Source organism: Triplophysa rosa, linkage group LG18 (assembly GCF_024868665.1).
Source record: "Triplophysa rosa linkage group LG18, Trosa_1v2, whole genome shotgun sequence".
Lineage (NCBI taxonomy): Eukaryota > Metazoa > Chordata > Actinopteri > Cypriniformes > Nemacheilidae > Triplophysa > Triplophysa rosa.
In genome coordinates, this window is record NC_079907.1 from 17,837,437 (window position 1) to 17,850,393 (window position 12,957).

Consider the following 12,957-nt stretch of genomic DNA (forward strand, 5'->3'; position numbering starts at 1 on the left):
TGTAATTAAAAAAAAAAAATTTGTGTAAAGGCCGGGCACCCTTGCAGTGACGGGCCCTGGGTTTAAGCCCCGGTAAGCCCTTGCGTTAATGCGGCCCTGCGTATGATGTACAGTAGTAGCCTATTTCTGTGCTCAATACCCTCCCCCAGCGTTCGTATAGGTTTCGGAAAGTTTTTTTCGAATATGAAATTCCCTTACGTAACAACTTTTCTTAGTCCCTTGAAAAGCACGACCACGCGTCAACCAGCGAGAGCGAGATGGAAGAGCTTGCCCATGTGCAAACAGGGAGAGCGGGAGAAGGAGCATGTGCACACATCAACCAGTTGGAGCAAGAGAGAGAGAGCACTGCATTTCGGTGAGGACTGTTATATAAACGAATATAACGCTTGATTTGCAGATCGTTTGAAACCAATAGATGGAGCGGTCCCAGCGCTAAAATATGCCGGTCGTGAACCGCACGTGGTAAGTGAAACTGAGTCATATGTCTGTGTTTTGTTGGCAATCGGCTCGTACGTGCATAAGGTACACAACCTGAACTTATAGACTGATTTCACGCCGCAATGTTGAAATCGAAAGCGAGGCAGAGGTGGGAAGAAATCTGGAAGGACAGATAGACTGCAATAGTTTGAATAACCAACCTGGAGTTGTTAAAACGATTTATGATCTTAAATGTAACAATATAAGTATGGGATTTTACTTGACCACTTAAGCCGTACCATCACATATTAGTGACTGTGTATAATCTGCTATAAACTGATTTCATTCGTGCACACACAGCTACTCTAACATAGTTTTTAAATGCATCATTTGTTTATTCATGTCACAGACACCCGAAGGTAGTCCAAACCATTGTAGTCTATATGTCCTTCCGGTTTTCTTCCCACCTCTGCCTCGTTTTTGATTTCAACATGGGAGCGGAGTGTAATCAGAGGTGCCTCACATGTCCTGAAAAGTGAAGCTGCGGGCTCCTTGATCGTCCCCTGGTGGCTGGCTGCAGTACAGGTCATAAACTCCGCCCTCTCCATGGGACAGGAGCCACACTATTAAATTCCAATTACACTTTAAATATTTTTTTCTGTATGTCCAAGTGTTTGTTTTTTAAATAATTTTGGTTTTAGTAAGTTATATGTTGTTAATAAAAAGGGTGTGGTTACATGATTTACGATTACACGTTTACAATTGAGTCATCAGGGAATATAAGCAGGACCTTGATACGCTCTACTTCGTGTCCTCTACTTTGCAGACTCTTCCTGCGTTCCAACTGGGATACTGTATATCGCCCTGCGAAGGGCCCGTCGGAGTGACAACAATCATGGCCGCCATACTGAAGTGTCATTCCAAACCGAAGTGCTCATAACTGGTCACTTCAAAGGGCCGTTCAGAATGAAGGATTTCGGAGTGTATAACTGATGGTCACTTCAGGCTCCCATGATTCTTTGCACAGATTCTTTGGGTGGTGATGCCGCCTCCTTATGGGCGCGGGATGATGACGCAGAAGGGCACTTCAAGAAACAGTTGTTTGGTCCCCTACACCCTTTAACCCTTCAAAGCTCTCACTCCGGAGGGTAAACCATTTGAAGGGCTTAGGGCATAGGGATGAGCCCTTTTAAATGGGACGCAGGGTAAGGCTCCACTGACGATTCCTTCTGCTCATGCCCAGGCTCCAAATTGATGTTTTTGCGTAACGTCAGCGCCCATCGTCAGATGTTTTACGATCAATTCATTACAATGGAAGGAAGCTGCATCATGCTGTCCATCTTTTATACAGTCTGTGAGTGGAATCGGTCTATAGTGAATCAACATGTCGTGATTCTGCCTCGTCATGTCATGTCTTTCTTGATCTTGTGGTAGAATCACGGCAGGATCCTTTGTTATGTGTGGAGAGAGTCATTTTGACCCTGTCGGCCTTCGATACTCTCTCCGGTCCTTGTCTGTGTTCCCGCCCTTTTGTATCTCTCGTTATTGGTTGTTTATTAGTTCATGCCCCACACCTGTTCCCCTTTGATTTGTCCCTCTATTTAATGCCCCTGTGTTCTCTGTCTGGTGTAGGATTATTGTACTGTTATGTTGCACTGTGTCGTGTGGGTGAGGTCTTGTCTTGTTAGTTAGTCTAGTTTGAAGTGTTCCTTTCTGATGTGTTATTAGTTTAGTCTTGTCAGTTTAGTTAATCTTTTTCTTGTTTCTCTGTTTTGTTATGTTTACCCCCACGTGGGTCTTTGTTTTGAGTTTGGTTAATTATTTATTAAAAGTCTTGTTAACCCCTTACCCGCTGTCTGCGTTTGGGTCCTCTCTCCTTGTCACTGTGTCTCACCCACCACCCACGATCTGACAGAATGATCCGACCATTTTGGACCCAGCAGACAGAGGGATCTCAGGGAGGGGTCGATGCCGCCGACTCCCTTCCAGGGTTGAATCCGCCGGACTCCCTTAGGGTAGAGGCCGCGGGCTCCAGTCCAGAGTCGGGACCGCCGGACTCCCTTCCGGGGTCGAGACTGCGGAACCCCGTCCAGGATCGAGACCGCGGGCTCCCTTCCAGGGTTGAGGTCGTCGGATTCCCCTCCAGGGTTGAGGCCGCCGGTGTCCTGTTCCCGCTCAGATCCCTGCCGGCCTCCAGCTGGTGCCCAGGCTGTCGAGTCGACTCTTTTGTGTGTTTTTGTCCTTGTTTGTGCCCAGCTGCCAGAGAGCGCTGCCCAGCCGTCGGAGATGCTGCCCAGCTGCCAGAGAGCGCTTCCCAGCCGCCGACATCCTGTCCGGTCCTGTCTGTCACATCCAGGCTGCCCAGCGGTGATAGCCGGCTCCCAGCGGCCATCCAGCCGGCCCATTGTCCAGTCCAGCCGGTCCATCCAGCCGGCATCCTGTGCGTCCAGCCGGCCGTTCCAGCCGGCGCCATGTACCGTGTCCAGCCGGCCTCCAGCCGGCGCCAGTGTCGAGCCGTCCAGCCGCGCCTCCAGCCGGTCGGGGCCATGTACCGGTCCAGCCGGCCATCCAGCCGGTGCCATGTACCTGTCCAGCCGGCCTTCCAGCCGGCTGCCATGTACTGTCTCCCCGTAGCCGGCCATCCAGCCGGCGCTATGTACTGTCCAGCCGGCATTCCAGCCGGCGCCATGTCAGTGTTTGGTTTTTTATGTATCATGTTTTTGTCATGTCTTGATTATGGTTTTTGTCATTGTCTTGTCTTGTTTGTGCCTTTTGGAGCTCAGGATATCGCTCCTTAAGGCGGGGGTTCTGTCGTGATTCTGCCTCTCGTGTCATGTCTTTCTTGATCTTGTGGTAGAATCACGGCAGGATCCCTTGTTATGTGTGGAGAGAGTCATTTTGACCCTGTCGGCCTTCGATACTCTCTCCGGTCCTTGTCTGTGTTCCCGCCCTTTTGTATCTCTCGTTATTGGTTGTTTATTAGTTCATGCCCCACACCTGTTCCCCTTTGATTTGTCCCTCTATTTAATGCCCCTGTGTTCTCTGTCTGGTGTGGATCATTGTACTGTTATGTTGCACTGTGTCGTGTGGGTGAGTCTTGTCTTGTTAGTTAGTCTAGTTTGAAGTGTTCCTTTGTGATGTGTTATTAGTTTAGTCTTGTCAGTTTAGTTAATCTTTTCTTGTTTCTCTGTTTTGTTATGTTTACCCCCACGTGGGTCTTTGTTTTGAGTTTGGTTAATTATTTATTAAAAGTCTTGTTAACCCCTTACCGCTGTCTGCGTTTGGGTCCTCTCTCCTTGTCACTGTGTCTCACCCACCACCCACACTCGTGACACAACAGTTATGCAGAGATATGCAATGATGTATTGCTCATGCTGTAGTCCCGCCCACACCTGTCCTAAAATATGTCACATGCGTTTAAGTTTTTTTTTTTCTTTGAGCATGTCAATAATAATTTACATGCAACTCTAATGTGACTATTTTTAAACAAAAAAATCATGAACTTTGACAACCATATTTGTCAAATATTATATTTAAATAATTTTATTCAGAAGTACCAAAAGGATATTTAGGATGAACTATGAAACATAAGAGATATACTGTACACTATAGAAAACAAGTATTTGTGGTTTCGTGCTGTTTGTGTTCCACCAAATGCGAGAGGAGGCGGTTGTGCGTGTGGGTTCTGCTGCGTCAGTTGGGTTGCGTGCATCGAGCGGCATGCGTCCGGGTTGTATGTGATGGGACAATTGCACTCCAAAAAATAATACAGGGAATCTGTTAGCACTGCTTAATTTATTGTTGCAAGTCAAAAATTAATTCACAAATGTATTGATTTAAAGCAGGGGTCCCCAAACGTATTCCTGGTGTCCTGCAGAGCTTAGCTCCAACCTACCTCAGCACACCTGCCTGTAAATTTCGGCTGAGCCTAATGAGACCTTGATTAGCTGCTTCAAGTGTGTTTGATTGGGGTTGAATCTAAACTCTGCGGGACACCGGTCCTCTATAGGACCCCTGATTTAAAGCATTAAAGTGTCTATTCTATTTCAATTCTATTTCGATGAGTTGTGCACACTTAATAATATTGATAAATACATAAACTGCTTTGCGTGGGACTGAGTAATGAGAGTACATAGTGTTTGTCATGCATACATTCGTTTGTTGGTTGAAATTTAATATTAGAAAGTGTAAATAATATTAATGCAAACTGTCATGTCTATACAATATTTTTTAGAGTGTAGTCACACAAAAACTAGTAAGTGTAATCCTGACCACTCCACAATGAGGTTTAAAAACAGTTCAGAAAGTGTCTTCTGGATGGACTGCTAAAGGTCACAAAGACCTAAATCTCAAGAACACTCTTAAGTACACTTGAAGAGGTGGATGCTTATAATGCTTTTCTGAAGATGCCACATCTCCTTCATGTGACTCACACTTTTAAGGGTGTACACCAGCACCATCTTGTCAGCATGTGGTTAAAGCAAAGAAAGTAAATAGTCACGATTTGGGGTAAAATCTTAGTACATTGACATCTGTGTGCACAAAAACATTTATGGTCCCACTTGGGTGTGTACTTTCATTAAGAAGAAAAAAAACATTTAAGGTCAAGAGTGTAATTGCATGCATTGAAATTATTATTAGCAATTAATTTATGTGTTATGGATAAAGCCGATGGGACAGAACTCCTACAGCAAAGACAGCAAGCCAAATATGTTTACCAATATGAATGGATGGGCAGGTGAACAAATTAAATACAAACTCATCCAAACAAACCCTTTGGTCTTATACCATTCTATGGGTTTGTGTGAGAAACAGTTTGTACGTTTCAGCTGGTTAATCGTAATATAGAGAAGCTCAATTTGTTTTAAAAGTCAGATGCAAACCAATACAATGTTGGATGTGCTTAAAAATAGCCTGTATAATAACATGAAGAGATAAGATTAGTTTTCTCTCATGAGATTATTAAATCATCTGTCCTCTCCCCACACCTTCACCACTGATCAATGATGGTATCAGTGAATGTTTTCCATCTACATCAAATAACACAGAGCAGCCATTTGCAATGTGCTTAATAGTCACATATTAACATATTTTTTTTCCTTTTGATTGGAGTACTAAGTTAATTTCCTCTAACGCCACAGCCACTATAAAACACTATATGTATATGGTGTAGCTACCAGCAACAGGGCGAGAATCTGTGTCAACGTTTAACCAACAACCTAGAGGGAAAAAAGATTAAAATACCGAATACAAAAATAGTTTTATGACCGTTTTTAATTGCACACTGTACACTGCACACTGTAAATTAAACATTTCATTGTGTGACATTTGGAGCTGAATGCTCAGAAAAATGTGTCATAGGCCCGGTTTCTCAGACACGATTTAGCTTAAGCCAGGACTATGCCTTAGTTGAATTAAGACAAAAATAAAAAGCTATATTAACTTAATAAAATCTTTTAAAATCATAAGGACAAAAAATGGATAAAAAAGTCATAAAACAACCGATTTTATTTTGAATATACCATTAATATTTTTTGTAAATTCTAGATATATTTGAGTTACTCAGAATTTTGAATTTAGTCAATTCCAACATTATATGTAACTGATTTTACAGCTTTAAAATTGACCAATAGTAAATACAGTTAAACTTTTTAGAGGGAGGTTTTTTATTATTTGTCAGCCAATGCCTTTTGAATTAAACTGAAGTGCCCCCCTGAGATTTTAAATAAAGATTTCAAAAAAGTTTGGCCACATTCGCTTGTTTAACTTTAAAAACATTTAAGTAGGCTATAATCATATAATATTGTTATCATTGCACATTTCAACAAATTATAAAATGTAATATTTGTGCAGTGTCCTGTCATGGCTATGCTTCCTTTAGTCATGTTTTTCTTGGTCCTGTAGCAGAGCCATGGCAAAGCCTTAGGTTATTTGTGAGAAAGCCTTGAGATGTTTGTTTTTTGACATCTCATGTGTTTTCTCATGTCTTGTCATTAGCCCCGTCCCTCTCGTTTCTTGTATTGCTTTCCTCTCATGTCTAATGTCCCACACCTGCCCTGTGTTAATTATCCCTCGTTTGTCTTTCCTTTATATACCCTCTTGTTTCTTTGTCTTGTGTTGGTGGATTACATGTGGATGTTCGTGCTCGTGTTCCTGTGCTCGTGTTGCTTCGTGCTCTCGTGTCTTTGCCTGGTCTCTCCCTTCGTTTGTATCTTAAGTGAGTTATGTTAGTTTTGCTTTAATTTCTGTTTTGCCCCATAGCGGGAAGTTTTTCTTTGCCCTTTGATAAGTCTTTTGTTTATAGTGTTTGTGTGTTACACACCCCCTCGTGGGTTTTTGGTTTGTTTTATTATTTAATAAACTTCTCTGTTAACCCTTCACCTCTGCTTGCCTGCATTTGGGTTCTTCCACGCACCGTCGTGACAGTGTCCTATGTAAATTACAATGTAGACTTCATTACATTAAAAAAAAAAATCTGAACAGGATATAATTCTTAAATCTTTTAATAGTTTCCCAACTGGCAGATGATTGCTATATATTATTACATTACATTTGAATAAACCTGTAACGTAACTTTTTTAAAGGAAACAACTTTCCAGGCATTATTCCACTAGGGACAACAAATCCCCCAAACATCACTTCACTTTTCTCCTTCAAAACAGACATGTGTTTACAGTGTCTTAGAATTGTTATAAATTAGAATAAGGTAAAACAGATTTGACTGGACAATACTGTGTACTTCGTATACAGTACTTTTTAAAACATCATAGAAATAATAGCAGTGAAGTTGCTGTTGGGGTGGTGGCAGTCTGAGGGAATTGTCCAAAGAATGAGATACTGGCTGTATGGTATGTTCCTCCCAAACGTTTATAGTGTCTATTATAGCATCTGAAAATAAGAATATATGGTATAGATCTACATCATGATATCCATCTTATAAGTGACTGTTTTTGCAGATGACTTCATTTTGGCCCCTTTTACCTAAACTATAACGAAACCTTACTCCTTGAAGACAAGACCGTCTGTAAAGTGTATCTCAGGGTGATCTGATTGCCATTGATTTTCTCAGCTTGCAATATTCTTTGAGAGACTGAATTATGGTAGCTTTACTGTATGGTTCTGTAATATATAACTAGCAGTAAGAACACATGTGGATATACAGTAGACTGTGGGATTAGAAGTGCGATACTTCAGAGTCAAGTGTGATGATGTCACTCTCTTTCTCTCTGTGAACAACCCCCTGGTGAGCATGATTCTCCCTTGAAGGTGTTGATTAACCCCCCCAACCCCCTTTCAGAGATGGCAAAAGTACACACATCCTTTACTTAAGTAGAAGTACAGATACTCTTGTTTAAAAGTACTCAAGTAAAAGTTGAAGTACTGACTAAACTTGTTTACTCAAGTAAAAGTTTAAATTATGGTCTCTAAAATGTACTTAAGTAAAAAGTAGCCAATACTACTACCTGTTTTAGAGTCACGCTCGTACCTCACAACTGAACTACCATTATGTAGAACACAAGCATAAAAAAGACTGATGGAATAAATCTATTTGCCACTACCTAGGTAGTGGAAAAAAACACAAATTTATAATACAATTATGATGTAAGATAAGAGTGTAAAGGACAAGCGTATTGATAATAATTGTGACAGAATTCCCTTTGTCTCAAGTTCTCAACCATAATTTTAGCTATTCTTTGTGTTGCCTTCCGCCTTGGTCCGTGGCAGCTTCTTAGACTACTAGCCTATGTCTGCGATGCGTAATAGCCAGGAAATGACTGTTTGGTACTGTGATTGTCAAAACATTTTATAACAGAATTTCACTGCTTTCAATTTTAGATTAACTGTCCCTTTAAATTTTAAGCACAGACCATTCATGGACATATCATTATACAAAGGTTGTAGACACTTGGGAGATCTTGTCAAAAAGAGAAAACTGAGAAATAAAGAGATAATTAATTAGGCAAGTCAATTTACTTGGTAACCATTACTGTTTTTCTCGATTGGTTAAACACATTTCTTGAAATTATGCCTCGCTTTAAAATATTAAATGTTTAGCCTCTTACATTGTACGTTACACTCGTTCAACATTAAAACTGATGTCAGTGTTGCTAGATTAGGTGGATGATTTCCAGCCCAAAGGCTCACTAAAACCTACTCACTCCAACAAAAACCAGCCCAAAATTTTAACTTCCAAAATAATGTGATAGTATTTTATTGCAATGTCAATCAACGTTGATAAGGATCGTTTTTTATTTCCTTATAATTTTAATCATGACAAGATGAAAAAATATAATAAAAATCAGGAAAATAGATCAAACAGATCAAACAAGGCAAATGCATTAAGAAAATTAGAAAATAAGACTAATAGGATATGTCCAGAAACCACTTCAAATGGCAATCAGGAAATTAGCGCATTTTTGTGCAAAAGTGCCCACTATAATTAGTTCATCGAAAGCAACGCAATGAGCAGGTATTTTTCACTCGTTCATGAACTTAACGCACACACCACGATAGCAAAAAACATGCAATTCATACATACTAATGAACAACAGCAACAATAATGCGCTTAACTTAACGAGCTGCCTTAACTTCTGACAGAACTACAGTACATCTTTCGTGAAGTATATGTTTGTAGAACATGCGAATAGCCAAATAGCTAAATTACATATTTAAAATTTGGTCCTTTTGCGCTAAAAAACCCTACCATTCACGAGTCACCACATGATGCAGAATATCACGCTCGAGATCTGAGAACAGTTACTCCGTCTTCTTTGATTTGATTGGTCACCGCTTTGCTCTGTAAACAGTAACTCCCGCCTTCTTACATTTGATTGGCTAGTGGCCACCTCACACAACGCTTCGGCTTTTAGGCAGACCTATCATTAGGTTGAAAAAGTCACGCAATGACAAGAAATAATATTGATTGTGCATCAAATACAGATTAAAACTAAAGTAACGAGCCTGGTTTGAAAATGTAAGAAGTAGAAAGTACAGGTATTTGCGTAAAAATGTAAGAAGTGAAAGTAAAAAGTCGTCAGAAAAATAAATAGTTGAGTAAAGTACTGATACCAGAAAAATCTACTTAAGTACAGTAACGAAGTATTTGTACTTCGTTACTTCCCATCTCTGCCCCCTTTTGCAAGAAAAATGGCTCAATATGAGTCACATTTAAGGAAAGTTAGCTTGTATTAAAATGTATGTCTTAGTTTACCACAGTATGAAGCCAAATAAAGATTTCAGTGTAATTTCTTTTTATATTGAAAGTGCGGAATCTAAGGCTTGAGAAAAATGTAGCTAATATAAGAGCCATTTACAGCAAGAAACCATTAAAGAATGTTTATTTTTAGTACAGTCTTCTCATTAATTGTTTACTGTTGTGCACTTTCTTCTCATTATCTGCCATCTGTTTGGATTAGAGAACACATTTTCTTCTGTCTTGTCCATCAACACAAGATGAATTAGTTTTGTGGGAAGACTTCTGGAGGCTGGTAAAATGAAAGGATAAATTAACAATAGAAAACCAGCAGAACTATGAAAAGCATTGTTTAAATATGACAGCTGTCTTGAAGCTCTGACTTCACAGGTTGCCATGTTTTCTTTTTTTGAAAAAAAAAGCAGAACATAAACTCTGCCAATGTATGTGACAGATTAGAAGTAAATAAGCAGGTTGTAGAAAATAAGCATTTGGCGTTCATAATTTAAACATGAGCAATGCTTTATGCTTCTGTATGAAATCAAAATCTCATTTTGAAGATAATGAATGCATTTTGAACAACAGTTGGAACACATTTCAATTTCAGAGGATTCAAACAAACCGGAGCCTGAACTTCCAACCATTTTTTTGTTCTTGTTTGCATTGAGAGATGCATCACGCTGGATTAGACAGAGAGAACATATTTATCCATTAATTGTTTGTCTCTCATCATTTATACATGGTATTTTATATTTTTAATACTTATTACTTGAAGAATTTGATTAGCAATGTTTGACTTTGAGATATTATCAAGATCTCCTTTCAAATTCAAGCATCTGTGAGATACTGGGGTTTTTATTTCTGGAGAAACAGGAAGAAGCTGGATCTATCAATCAGCTCCAATAATCACAGGGATCGATCTGAAAGTTTGTAAATGGTGACCTAAACAATATAATGCCTTGCTTTATAGATTCATCTAGTCACAGCTATGGCAAGGCAGAGAGACAGGTGTGAATTAATGATTGATTTTGATTTCACTTCAAGAGCCCCTGATGAAAGTGATATTATCAGATTTTAAGAGGAATGTCTCTAAGCATGTGCCAGACTGAAAAAGGGGGCTAAAAATATGAATCATCTTTCCCAAATGCAATGTGATGTCTGTGCTTCGTGTAATTTACCAGCAAACCACACAGACAGACGGATGGGCCAAGATTACAGACAAATAGCTGTACAGCTGAGATGATCACTAACTGGTTTGTTTCTAAATATGGTCTTACAAGTTAAATTTTCATTGCCTAAATGTTTACAGTCTGTAAAATAATATCAAGATTGTAGCGAGGAAGGCGGGACGAGAGCCGTGGGGCAGGAAGGCGGGGCCGGTGGCGTGAGTGATAATGATTATCAGCTGTACGCGCACCTGTCCCGCATGCCTCACGGGGGAGCTCGGGAACATAAGAGGACGAGTGACAGGACTGCCGACGAGAGAGGACCGGACCCGGAAATGCTAAGTTTTGTTTATGTTCGTGTGGCCGGCAGTCGTCCGTGAGGGGCTGCCGGCCTGTTTTACTGCTGTTTATTGTTTATTTATTTTTGATTAAAATGTATAGATGTTCGCCGGTTCCCGCCTCCTTCCTTCCGTTTTATTGAGCTTTATTACAGTGTTTATTACAGCCACACGAACATAAACAAAACTTAGCATTTCCGGGCCCGGTCCTCTCTCGTCGGCAGTCCTGTCGCTCGTCCTCTTATGCTCCCGAGCTCCCCCGTGAGGCATGCGGGACCGGTGCGCGTACAGCTGATACTCATTATCACTCACGCCACCTTCCTGCCCCACGGCTCTCATCCCGCCTTCCTCGCTACAAAGATCTGTTCCTGTATATTGTTCCCTTTGGTCATTCCAACCTACACATACTCAACACCAGTGTTGGGTAAGTTACTCTGAAAAAGTAATTAATTACTAGTTACTAATTACATATTCAATAGTGTAAATAGATTACTGTACAAATTACTCTCTCCAAAAAGTATTTAGTTACTTATTACTAATTACGTTCTATATCCTACATCAACCTTGATTAGTTAAGTGATTGAAGGATAGACATGAAATGGCTTATTTAATTCATTCAAATAAATAATATTAAACTACATAAAGTACTCTTATTAACTCACCAAAGTATTACAAATGTGAGAATTATACATTAAAGCAAGGATTTAGTTAGACTTTGAATTTTGATGTCAATTCCACTATTTCACACACACATATTACACAAAGTATTTAGTTTAATTACATCACAAGTAACTGTAATTAAATTATAGAAAAAATGAGAGTAATCCTTTACTTTACTTTTTCAAGGGGAAAGTAATTAAATTACAGTTACTAATTACTTAGTAACTAGTTACACCCAACACTGCTCAACACTTCAGATTAAATTGGAAACAATCTATAGAAGAGGATTACTTTTGTTAGACAAAACCTTTATTTATTTTAACTTGGCACATATAATTTTTCATTTCATTCTTCATGAGTAATGTTTAAAATAACTGCACAGTTTGCAGCAAGTTGCATTTTTTAAAACTCTTAAATACATGTTTTAACTGCTCTGAGTCATGGAAAATTTGTGAATTGTTTGTTAAACATATTTTATCTTTTTTGTCCCACAGTGCTCTGTTCCAGCTACAAGATACTGTGCTCACTGCACTCCAGAACAAGGACATATTGAGGCCCAAACTCAAATCCAAAGTCCTTCAGTTTTTAAATATGTTACTCTGACAACGTACAGTATTTCCCACTGAGAGTCATTACATAAATACTGTATAACATGCAAAAAATGAGGTAACAGCGCTATTTTTATATGTTGGGTATGAAGTGGCAATGGCTTCCAAGATCAAGTAAGGAAACCCTTAAGTGTCTAGAAGTATCTCTTAAAATACTGCCATTGAAATATGTTTACATCTTTTGACATGTAAGCAAATTTATTGTAAAACAAAATATGTATTTTAAAGTTTATTTAATAGCTAACATTTTTTTATGTTTGTTAATGGTGACCATTTTTGTTTCGCTTTCTGTGATCTGAAATTTCAAAATCACATTTTTCCCAAAAATCATTTTCTAAACAGATTAAGAGAAGATTAAGAGAAGGTTTTCTAAAATAAAAACATATAACCTGTAATAACTGTGTAATGACAATATAGCAGATGTCAACCTTTGAATATTTCTAAACATTTTCTAAAGCAAATCTGGACTTTTGCCTGCAAAATAGATGAGGCAAAAGTCCAGAGTATTTAGAGTATTTAAAATAATGCAAATGTCAGCACAGAATAGCCTTTGCAAGTCATGAAGACTGAAGATT